At 38.0% G+C, this 13,028-nt stretch overlaps 1 pseudogene; it reads left to right on the top strand.

Annotated features, from left to right (window-relative positions):
* The first annotated feature begins 8,399 nt into the window (after positions 1-8,399).
* On the top strand, positions 8,400-8,474 carry LOC138400322 (U2 spliceosomal RNA; annotated as a pseudogene).
* The last annotated feature ends 4,554 nt before the right edge of the window (positions 8,475-13,028 follow it).

The raw sequence follows: 13,028 nt of genomic DNA, 5'->3' as shown, positions 1-13,028 counted from the left end.
TTATTCACAGGTGAACATTTTTAGGTATCTCTCAGAACCTGCTTATTTTTTCTCTTTGCATTGACATAACAAACTTGTCTAACTCATTCTCAAATTCATGAATATTAAAAGCAACAAATTATAGAACATTCAGAGGTTGCTATGAGCACTGGTGCAAACATAGTTGTTACCCGCCTGCTGGCAAACAAGATATAAATTGCTCACGGTAAAAACCACAATAGTTTATGACCAGGAAGTGAAGAGATGAATAATCGGGCCTTGATCTATTTTAGTTTAGTAAAAATAACTGATTGTGATGGTTAATTTTATATGTCAATGTGGCTGGGTCATGGTGCCAAGATTTGTGGTCAAACATTATTCTAGATGTTACCTGAGTGTGTCTTTGGATGAGATTAGCATTTAAATTGGTAGATTTTGAGTAGATTGCCCTCCACAATGTGAGTGGGCCTCATCCAATCAGTTGAAGGCCCAAATAGAACAAAAGACTGACCTCCCCTGAACAAAAGGGAATTCTGCAGCAGATGGCCTTTGGACTTGAGCCACATTGGGTTTTTCTTGGGTCTCCAGCTTGCTGGCCCAGCCTGCAGATTTTGGACTTGTCAGCCTCCACAATTGTGTGAACAAATACTTTAAAATAAATTTCTTTCTCTCTCTATATATATACACGCACACATTCTATTGATTCTGTTTACCTGGAGAACCCTAAGACACTGATATTTATAATAATTCCTTTTTTTGTTCAACAACTATTTATTGGGCACCTATTGGGTGCCAAGTACCATTCTAGGAACTTGGGATGAATTATTAAGCAATACAGATTAAGACCCTATCCTGGTGTGCTTTTGTTCTAGTGGGAGAAGATCGATAGTAAACAGGAAACATGAAAGCATGCTAGAAGTGGTAAGTGCTGTAGGAAAGAAAAAAAAAGTAAAGCAATGTAAGGAGACATTGGGTCATCAAAGAGGGTTCAAATATAATCAATATATTAAGAAAGATAAATATGAAAAATTCTCTTGCAAGTTATTTTTTAATTAAACTTTTAATTCTGAGATAATTATAGATTAATGAGCTGTTGTAAGAAATAGTAGAGAGAGATCCTGTGTACCCTTTACCTAGTTTCCCCTAATGGTAGCATCTTGGAAAACTATACTGAATATCACAACTGTGCTATCAGTACGGATGCAGTCAAGGTACACAACAGGTGCATCAGCACAGGTATCCCTCCTGCTGCTTTTTTACCCCTATGCACCTTTGCTCTCTCCTTAGTCATTTCTGTAATTTTATCATCTTGAGGATGCTACTAATATGCAAGAGGAAACATGGTATGTAACCTTTAGGCCTTTTTCACTCAGCATAGTTCCTTAGAGATTCATCTATGTTGTGGTGTGTATCATTATTTCATTCCTCTTTGTTGCTGAGTAGTATTTCATGGACTAGATATACCACAGTTTGTCTAACTATTCATTCATCGAAGAACATCTGAGTTGTTTCCTGTTTTGAGTTGTTATGAATCAATTTGCTACAATTGTCTATGTACAGGTTTTTGTGTGAACATAGCTTTTTATTACTCCATAATGAATGCCTGGATGCAGTTCCTGGGTCCTATGGTAGTTGCATATTTAGTTTTGCAAGACACTGTCAACTGTCAGATTCTTTTCCAGAGTCACTGTGCCATTTTAAATTCCCATCAGCAATGTGTGAGTGATCCAGTTTCTCTGCATTCTTGCCAGCATTTGGTGTTGTAACTGTTTTTAATTTCAGTCATTCTGATACATGTGTAATGATATCTCATTGTGGTTTTAGTTTGTACTTGCCTAAAGGCTAATGATCTTCAGCATCTTCTCATGTGTTTATTTGCCATATGTACATCCTCTTTAGTGACCCATTTCTTCCTGTCTTTTGCCCAGTTTCCAAATAGATTGTTTAGGTATTTTTTTTTTTTAACCATTGAGTTTGGACAGGTATTTACATATTCTATATACTCCTCCTTTATTAGATATGTAGTTCGCAAATATTTTCTCTCAGCCTGTAGCTTGTCTTTTCTTCCTTTTAACAGGATGTTTTGCAGAACAAAAGCTTTTACTTTTGATGAAATCCAGGTTATCAATTTTTTTCTTTTATTATGGCTCACGCTTTTGCTGTCAGATCTAAGAACTCTTTGCTTAGTCCTAGGTCTTGAAGATTCTTATCCTCTTTTCCTAAAAGTTGTATAACTGTATGTTTTACATTTGTAATTTTGAATTAGTATTTGTGTCAAGTGTGAAACTCAGGTGGAGGTTCATTGTTTTGCCTGTGGATGTCCAATTGCTTCATTTGTGAAAACTCTACAATTCTTTCATTGAGTTGCTTTTGTACCTTTGTCAAAAATCAGTTGGAGATATTTTTGTGGACCTATTCCTGGATTTTTTTATTCTCTTCTATTGATCTATGTGTCTATTCCTTCACCTACACCACACAATCTTAACTAGTATAGCTATATAATACATCTTGAAATCAGACTGATTCTTCCCACTTTATTCTTTTGCAAAATGGTTTTAAGCTATTCTAGTTCCTTTGCCTTTCCATATAAATTTTAGAATGAACTTTTCTATACCTACAAAATATCTTGCTGGAGGTTTGATAGGAATTGCACTAAATGTGTGTATCAATTTGAGGAGAATTGACATATTTATTGTGTTGTTTTTCAATCCATGAACACAGCATGTCTCTTCATTTATTTTGATCTGTAATTTCTTTCATCAGCATTTTGTAGTTTTTGGCATACAAGCCCTGGGCATATTTTGTTAGATTTAAACCTAAGCATTTTATTTTTCAATTGCAAATGGCATTAAGTTTCAGTGTCCACGCGCTCATTGCTAGTACATAGAAATGCAATAAATTTTTATATGTTTATCTTATATCATTCAATCTTGCAGAACTAACTTATTAGATTAGTTCTAGGAGTTTTGTTGGGATTTTCTATGTAAATAATTTGCAAATTGGTACAGATTTATTTCCTTTTTCATCTATATGCCTTTTATTTCATTTTTTTAATTTCAGAATATTATAGGGGTACAAATATTTTTGTTAGATATAATGCCTTTGCCTCACTCAAGCCAGGGCTACAAGCATGCCCTTCCCCCATACAGTAAGCTCTGCATCCATTAGTTGTGAGTTTACCCACCTCCACCACCCCTTCCTACCTGATCAGCACCCAGTCAATATGACTACCATGTGAGCACTTTAGTGTTGATCAGTTAGCACCAATTTGATGGCAAGTACATGTGGTGCTTATTTTTCCATTCTTGTGATACCTCACTTCGAAGAATGGGCTCAAGCTCTATCCGGGATAATATAAGAGGTGCTAGTTCACCATTGGTTTTGTAGTTGAGTAATATTCTATGGTATGCATATACTACATTTTATTAATCCACTCATGTATTGATGGACACTTGGGTTGTTTCCATATCTTTGCAATTGTGAATTGTGCTGTCATAAACATTTAAGTGCAGATGTCTTTATTATAGAATGTTTTTTTTTTCCTTTGGGTAGGTGCCTAGTAGTGACATTACTGGATCAAATGGTATTTCTATATTTAGCTCTTTGAGATATCTCCAAATTACTTTCCACAGGGGTTGTACTAATTTGCAGTCCCACCAGCAGTGTAAGAGTGTTAGAATCTCTCCACATCCATGCCAGCATTTGTTATTTTGGGACTTTTTGATAGAAGCCATTCTCACTGGAGTTAGGTGATGTCTCATTGAGGTTTTGATTTGGATTTCCCTAATGATTAGAGATGTTGAGCACTTTTTAATATGTTTGATGGTCATTATTCTGTCTTCTTTTGAAAAGTTTCTGTTCATGTCCTTTGCCCATTTATTGATGGGGTCTTTTAATTTTTTCTTGTTAATTTTCTTCAGTTCTATATAGATTCTTGTGATCAGCCCTTTATCGGATGTGTAGAATGCAAATACTGTCTCTCATTCAGTAGATTGTCTATTTGCTCTAGTGATAGTTTCCTTGGCTGTGTAGAATCTTTTTAATTTGATCAGGTCTCATTTATTGATTTTTATTGTTGCTGTGATTTCTTTGGGGTCTTCCTCATAAAGTCTTTGGCTAGGCCTATGTCTATAATAGTTTTCTCAACATTTTCTTCCAGAATTATTAAGGTTTCATGCCTTAAGTTTAAGTCTGTTATCTATCATGAGTTGATTTTCGGGAGAGGTAAGAGGTAGAGATTCAGTTTTAATCTTCTGCATGTGGTTACCCAGTTTTCCTAACACCATTTATTGACTAGAGATTCTTTTTGCCAATGTATATTTTTGTTTGCTTTGTCAAAGATTAGATGACAATATGAGTATGATTTTATATCTGGGTTCTCAGTCCTATTCCAAAGGTCTATAACTCTGTTCTTGTGCCAGTACTATGCTGTTTTGATTATTTTAGCTTTGTAGTAAAGCTTGAAGTCTGGTAGACTAATGGCTCCCAATTTGTTCTTTTTACTTAAGATTGCTTTGGCTGTACAAGGTCTTCTCTGGTTCCTTACGAAGCATAGAATTATTTTTTCTAGATCTGTAAAGAATGATGATGGCATTTTGATAGGAATTGTATTAATTCCATAGATCACTTTAGGTAGTATGGACATTTTAACAATATTGATTCTGCCAATCCATAAGAATGGTAGGGTTTTCCATCTGTTTACATCTTGTACAGTTTCTTTTCTCAGTATTTTGTAATTCTCCCTATATATGTCTTTCACCTCCTTCATTAAATGTATTCCTAAATTTTAATTTTCTTTGATGTTATTGTGAAAGGTGTTGCATCTTTGATTTCATTTTCAGCTTGACTGTAATTGGTGTATATGAATGCCACTGATTTGTGTGCATTAATTTTGTATCCTGAGACCTTACTGAATTCATTTATCAATTCCAGGAGTCTCTTGGTTGAATCCTTGGGATTTTCTATATATACTATCACATTGTCAGCAAAGAGTGAGAATATGACCTCTTCTACCCCCACTTGGACACCCTTATTTCCCCACTCTTGTCTGATTGCTCTGGCAAGGACTTCCAGCACTATGTGTAATAGAAGTGGTGATAGTGGTCAACTTTGTCTGGTTCCAGTTCTAAGTGGGGATGCTTTCAATTTTTCCCCATTCTGTATGATATTGGCTGTGGGTTTAGCCGATACGGATTTAATAATTTTAAGGTATATCTTGCCTATGCCTATTTTGTTAAGAGTTTTTATCATAAAAGTGTGCTGGATTTTGTCAAATGCTTTTTCTGTGTCTATTGAAAGAATCATATGGTCTTTGTTCTTGCTTTTATTTATGTGGTGAATTGCATTTGTAGATTTGCATTTGTTGAATCAACCCTGCATCTCTGGGATGAAGCCCATTTGATCATGATGAATTATTTTTTTGATATGCTATTGGATTCAGTTTGCTAAGATTTTGTTGAGAATTTTTGCATCTATATTCATGAGGGATATTGGTCTGTAGTTTTCTTTTTTTGTTGTGTCCTTTTCTGGCTTTGGTATCAAGGTGATATTGGCTTCATAGAATGAGTTGGAGGATACCATCCTTCTCAATGTTGTGGAATAATTTCTGCAGTATAGGTATGAGTTCTTTGTAAGTTTGGTAAAATTCAGGTGTGAAACCATCTGGTCTGGGACTTGTTTTTGTTGGAAGATTTTTAATTGCTGCTTCAATTTATGTGCTTGATATTGGTCTGTTCAGGAATTCTATTTCTTCCTGATTGTGTATGGTTGTGTGTTTCTAAGTATTTGTCCATTTCCTCCATGTTTTGTAGGTTTTGGGCATATAGATTTGTGTAGTATTCAAAGATAATGTTTTGTATTTCCACAATGTCTGTAGTGACCTCTCCTTTTTCATTTTTGAATTTATTAGAGTCCTTTCCTTTCTAGTTCTAGTCAATCTAGCAAGAGGGCTGTCGATTTTGTTTATCTTTTTGAAAAACTAACTTTTTGTTTTATTAATCTTCTGCATAGTTCTTTTGTCCTCAATTTCATTAAGTTCTTCTCTGATTTAGTTATTTCTTTTATTCTGCTAAGTTTAGGATTAATTTGCTCTTCCTTTTCCAGTTCCTTGAGACAGTTTATTAGTTTGTTGATTTGTGAGTTTTCTGTCTCTTGGATGTGAGCATTTTTTTTCCCCCTAGCACTGGCTAGAACTTTTAGCCCTATGTTGGGTAAGAGTGCTGAAAGTGGATATCATTGTCTTGTTGAATTGAAGGGGAGAGTGCTGCTTTATTACCGCTAGGTGTGGGTAGAACTCCGGGTCCTAGCAGCCTCTGTTGACATTCAATGGTGGGAGGGTTCTCATTGCTGCTGCGTGGGGTGAAAGCTCCAGCTCCCCACTGAGCTTCCATTAAGACCTCCCAGGCTGGAAGAGGTAGGGATGCCTTTTTCCTCTCCTCACCTAGCCCCACTGACACCATGGTGGGAGGTGGAGGGTTAGCCTTATTACCACTGGATTACATTGAAAATCCTAACCCTCCTCTGTCACCACCTCAATATGCACAGGGAAGAAATACTCTGTTCCTTCCAAGTGGGGCTGCCATTACTACCCAGCAAAGAATTAAAGTCCCATTTCCCGGATTATCCAGCCTTCTTTGATAGCCTCCTTTTCCTGGAGCAGGATTTGAGGAGCTACGTTACATCCTGGTGAGGGTAGAAATCTAGGTTCTCTACTTCACTTTTGCAAATGTGAATGGGCCAGAGAATTTTCTGTGGGGTTTGGTTGGAGATGAACTGCTATTGTCTGAAAGTTTTCTGGCTTATTAGGTTGCCCCTTTCCTGGTCCTTAGGGTAGAAGGAGCAGGATTCTGTGGGGACTTTGTTTTGCATGTGCTTGCTGGCATGTACAGCTGCTGGCTTCTTTAATAACAGTTTGGGATTTATGAAGCAAAATGAAAGCCAAAGGAACTCACCACTGTGTCATTCCCCTGGCCCTGAGTTCCCTAGTTGGTCTGCCTTCTTCTCTCCACTTTTCATAGTCTTCTTGTATTTATTTTTATATAACATCCAAGGTTTTTAGCTATACTTAGCAGAAGGAATAGGAAAAAGCATATCTATTCCATCTTCTTTAAAGTGGAAGACCCCTATATATACATAAATTTTAAAAAATATATATTTATATATATGTAAATTAAAAATATATATATATTTTAATTTCTGTTGCTTAAAGGACTACATTTCTAGTTACCCAGAAAACTTTCCTATCCAAAGTGACTCATCAAGGCCATCTGTAAAAATTTATTTCATCATCTATATTATTGGACCAGAGTATTTTTCCCAAAGAGAAATATGTACTCTGTTGGTATTCTGATACAAATATCTGATATTTAAGACTACTGAGTTCCCTATGTGTAATAACCACAGGGATTTCACCAAATAATGAAATACAAAACATACTAAAGACAGTCCCCTATCTGAGGGATCTATGGAACCACAGGTCTATAAAACTGGAGAAATGGAACTCGTTAACTCCTCTGCACTGAGAGCTGGGCATGTGAGTTAGCAGAGCAGCAGTCTGAGCAGCTGTGGAAGGTGTAGCCTTTGGCAATGAGTTGACTGAACTCAAATTTCTGTTCTCTATTTATAAGCTGTGTGACTTTAGGTAACTTACTTGATCTTTTTATGCCTCAGTTTCCTTTGTTATAAAATGAGGATTACAATCATAACTATTTCAGGGGGTCTTGGCGTGGCTTATTAAATGAGTGTATATGAAACACTTATAACAATTCTTGGCACATATAACCACTTAATGAATATTATCTACCATTATTATTCATATAGTGTGATTTAGAGAGAGTAGGAAGGCCTCATTTCACAAACTTTTCTACTTATTGTCATCAGTGGCTGGGATGCAACCGTAGAGTAATTGCTTAGGTTAAGATATGGGCCCTATCAAATGCAATGTCAAAAGGTCTAAGGTATTATTCTGAAGGCATTTATATCTTACATTAGAGAGATACAGTTATTGCCTCAGCTGCCTATGGCAGAGACCCAAAATGACAGTGGCTTAAAGAAAGATCAAAGCTTGGTTCTTTCTCATCTATAAGTTCAAGGTTGTCTGGCAGTTCTGGTCTGAAAAGTTGTCAGGGCCCAGGCAGCTTCTGTCTTGTTGCTCTGCCATCCCTAGGGTGCTGTCCCCATCTGCATGGTCCAGATGGCTCACCATGTATCCATCTGCCAAGCATCGGGATGGAGCAGAGACCAAGGGGGAAAGCATATGCCTTCCTTTAAGCACATGTCTCAGAAGATTCCAGTATCACTCCCACTCCCACTCCATTGGCCAGATCTGAGTCATGTGGCCACATCTAGCTACAAGTGAGGCTAGTCATGGATACCTCCACGGTAGTTGACTGACTATGAAGCCATCTAAAAATGCAATTATTATTGCTTCTCGGCCTTTTGGCTAAGATCAAGTGTAGTATCTGTTCTTTTTTTTTAGATAGATTTATTTACTTTATTTTTTATTTCAGCATGTTAAAGTATCTGTTCTTATCAGTTTAAAAATGCAATTACTGTGGAAAGAGTGTTTGCCTCATATTGCAGTGTGGGCTAGTGTATTTTCTACTATCTACCTTGAACCTTCCCGATTCAAGCCCTGTACTCTTACTCATTCTGTGTTTGGATGTGATTTGGGTATAAACAGTACCTCCTGCTGCTTTCATCGGAAGGTAGCATTACTTGGGTAACAGGGAGAAAAGTTGATCGTCTCTGTTTTATGGTGAAAGCTTACGTTCCCTATCACTCTTGGTTAATAATACTAACCTGAGTTTTGAAACCCTAAGTTATACTGTCTTTGTGATATTGGAATAGTAACTAATAAATCTCTCCAAATCAGTGGTTTTCAACTGGGGGGAATTTTGCTCTCCAAGGGACATTTGGCAATGTCTGGAGACATTTTTGGTTGTGTCAACTGGGCAGGGGAACATTTAGTGGATAGAGGCCACGAATACTGCTAAATATCCTACAATGAACAGAACAGTACCAACCTATAAAGAATTATCTGGTCTAAAATGTTAACAGTGTTGAGGCTGATAAGCCCTGCTCTAAGCCTTAGTTTCTTTTCAGAAAACTGGGTGACAATAGTATCTACTTCATAGGGTATGGGTGCAGAGTCACTGAACTAGCTCTTGTAAAGGCTTTAGTAGAGTGTTGCCCATGGTAGGTTTTGGATAACCTCTGCCCTCAGGGACTCTTAATTTTCTCCTTGCGTTACCTGACTTCTCTAGACTTGTCTTCTTGCTTTCTTTAGTTCATAGTACATATGTCTCTTGGGAAGGAGAAATGAGGGAAATTACATTTTATTGAGGAACTAGTAGATGCCAGGATTTTAACAAATTATTTCATGCAAACCTCTCCAAAAAGTGCAAGGTTGGTATTACTGTCCCCATTTTGCAAATGGGCCAGTGGGTCTCAGGGATGTCCCAACACCCCCATGGAAGTAGAGTTAATCAGTGGCTTGGACGTCAAATGTGTTTGACCCCAATACCTGTGCTTAGGTTGCAAATTGGCACCGCTCAGATCCGTAAGTTGGAAGTTCTAGGAGCATAAAGAGAATTGGAGGCACCAGAATGCTCTGGGGGGAGTCAGGAGAGACTGATGTGGGGAACAAGGATGCAGGCACAGGAGGGCAGGGACTCCAGTGCTGAGCCACACTTTCCTCATGGTTGCAAAGGCAGCATTTGCTTCAACTTGTTTGGAGCTTTGACCACGTTATATTGCTCCCACAAAATGGCAGACAACATTGTCCTCTTTATTCCTTGTTGAATCCTGGGAATTGGGGTCTATATTAGTTTTCTAGGGCTGTCATAACAAATGACCACAAACTTAGTGAGTTCACATAAGAGAAATTTATTCTGTCATGGTTCTGGGGGCCAGAAGTCTGACATCAAGGTGTCGGTAGGGCCACACTCCTTCTGAAAGTCCTAGGGAAAATCCCTCTTTGCTTCTTTTGGTGACTGGTGATGGCTGGTGATCCTTGGAACCCCTCAGTTTATGGCAGCCAATCTCTGCCTCTGTCTTCACATGGCTTCTTCCCTGTGTGTCTGTGTCTCTGCATCTCTGTATCTCTGCACGGCCTTCTTACACGGACACCAGCCACTGCATTTTGCTTGTTGTAATCTAGCATGACTTCACCTTAACTTGGTCACATCTGCAAAGGCCCTGTTTGCAAATGAGAGCACATTCACTGGTGCTGGGTTTTAAGACTTGAACATAGCTTTTTGGGAGACACATTCAACCCACAGTGGGTCTAAACAATATAAATATAATGATTAAAGATAAACCATGTTTTCTTAAAACAATCAAAACCCCTTCTAACTCAGTGGCAACCTTGGGTGCACAAGAGAGCTCAAAGCATGCTTCCAGTATCCTGGAGATGTTGGTCCCTTGGCAGGAGAGGAGGCCTTCACTTCATCTCCTCACGGAGCCGCCTCCTTATTACTGACATTATTGCAATGAATGCAAAACACACAAAAAAATCCCCTTAGAGTTTGGAGAGAATGGGGATGTTTGATGACAGCAATACATGTAAATTTTTTGTCCCTCTGCTTATGCTTTTTGTTAATTGAAGAAAAAATAGGAACAAAAATACATATTGGGCTAAGGACTCTTTAATTTTTGGAGGCAGTATGAAAAGGGAAGCTCTGTCTGGCTTTTGGTCTTTGTAGGCTGCATTAGAACAGAAAGTCTTAATTATACCAATCAAGGTGACATTCTTTTCCAATGAACTGTGTATTATATTTTCCCTTCAAGACAAAGATGAACATTTATGCAATTAAAATAGGCTGATTGAAAAAATCCATGTCAGGCATAAGCCTGGATTTATACTTTTGGGTCCAAATGACTAGAGGACATTAAAACATGCACAACTGAGCAAAAATGGTCTTTTTTCCGCATATATTTTGAACAGGAATGAGGGGTTTGCTTTCCCCTGCATTCAGCAGCCCAGCTCCCTGCTCATTAGTCCAGTGCAGAGCCAGGCTGCTTCCACAGGTCCTCATCAGCTCACTCAAACATGCTGTAAAATTGATCTGACAGCCCATAGAAGGGAGTTTGGAGGCAGAGAGAGAAGCACAAGAGAGGGGTAAGATTTCGGTAACATGGAACTCTGAATTTTCACAGACATCATCATGTTTGCCTAACGTTAAGGACTGTGACATTAGCAGGGCCCTCTGATCTTTGGGCTACCAAACTGTCGTGACAAGGGTCCTAGAGTATGTGTTGTGTGTGTGTGTATGTGCATGTGTGTTGGGGGTATCTGTTGAGTCCTTGAAAACACTTATTTGGAATGATGGGGAAGAAAGTTCTCTCTGATTTAAGCCTGAATCCTTTTGACTTGAAGAACAAGGGCAATTGGTATTGGTTGATCATTTACTAAATGCCAAACACTTTTATTGTTTTCTTTTAACCATCAAAATACTCCCCAAGTTTGGCATTATTAACCCATTGTGCAGATCAGGACACAGAGGCTTGGGATCAAGAAGGATATTCAACATAGTTAACAACCAGAAAAGCACAGGCAGAGACCATTTAGAAGTCCTCTGGCCATGGTGCTGGAGTTCTCCAGGAAAGGGTTAGGATGGCTGAGGCGATGTGAAGGAGCATCAGGAATCTTGAGACCATGGCTATTTATAATAAGAAAAAAAGTATTTCAATAACTACTGGGGCATACCAGGTAAATTGGCTCTGTTTGGGAGAAAAGTTGGCTTCCCCTAAGACAAACTGTTAGTCATGGGACCTGACTTGGTATTAGAACTTAGCTTGCTTGACTCCCAAGATCATACTCTTTCCAATATGCCATACTTTCATCTACTCACTCCATTCTTTCTGTGGGGCAGAGTCTGAGAATGTGCCTAGGAAAAGGAACACTGGCAAACATTCTTATCAGGGGTAAATGATCTCAGAGCCTTTCCTGCGAATATCTTTGTCAAGGTGATGGAGGAAGTTTCTAGCAACCTTGGGAATGTATGACGTGTATCATGAGGGTTGAAGACTACTTCAAAAGAAGAAAAAGTGCTCAAAAGCAAAGTTGAGCGATTGAAAATAAATATTGGTAGCATCTATAATTTTCCCCAGAGCTAATCTTCCCTTTATGGTATGGAAAATATCAAGACCCACAACCTTGATGTTTTCCTGCAGAAAAGATAGATGTTCTGATGCAATACATAGATAAAATACCATTGCTGCCTTAAATAGTTTTGCTATGCATATTTTGGAAACTTCAGTCAAGATTTTGGTTTCCCCTCACATAAAACATAGAATTTGAAATTTAGTCAATTAATAGTATTTCATGGCTTTTTCTTCATGGGCTGATTCAGGTGGTATGAAAAACTATGCCATCGGTACACATTCTGATATGTGTATTGTATGTGTACAACAAAATGATGCCATTTCTTTCAATCAACAGCACACAAAGTTAAAAATGAAAACATTGATGGAAATTAAAGGAGAATGGCCTCTCTATTCAGTTAAAACAGAAGAGACATGTAAAAATTTTTCTTTTTTTTTTCCCCCAAGTGAGGGAAAAAAACAACATTCTTCTCTAAATACAAACAGAAATTTGCTCACTGGTTTTGGGGGGAAAAGGCCAAGAAAGGACACCTTCCCTCTCCAGGGATCAGCTTAGCTCTTATCTCTATTTAAAAAGCTTTGATTGTATGCCTCCTGCTGTTCTCTTGTGTTTTTAAATTGCATCTATCTTCCTAGGCTGTGTTTTCCTCACTGAACTAATACCACAGCTCCCTTCCTTCTTGCAGATTCCAACCTCTACTGGGCTAATCATAGAACTGTAGCATCAGAAGGCAATTCCTAAGTATGGTCTGCACACATCCCTGGGGGTAAGCCAAATGATCGTAAGTGATAGAGCAGCAATTACCTTTTTAAATTTCAACAGTCATATATTTATTTCAATGTGTACTAAAATATAGAATTGGAATAATGAGCTATGATTACATAGATTTTATTGCCTTGGACCAAGCGAAGCTTGAAAATTGAATCTACTTACGATCAATTAA

This window comes from Eulemur rufifrons, chromosome 19 (assembly GCF_041146395.1).
Source record: "Eulemur rufifrons isolate Redbay chromosome 19, OSU_ERuf_1, whole genome shotgun sequence".
Classification (NCBI taxonomy): Eukaryota; Metazoa; Chordata; class Mammalia; order Primates; family Lemuridae; genus Eulemur; species Eulemur rufifrons.
The sequence above is the reverse complement of the archived record's forward strand: the minus strand, read 5'-3'. Positions and strand labels throughout refer to the sequence as shown.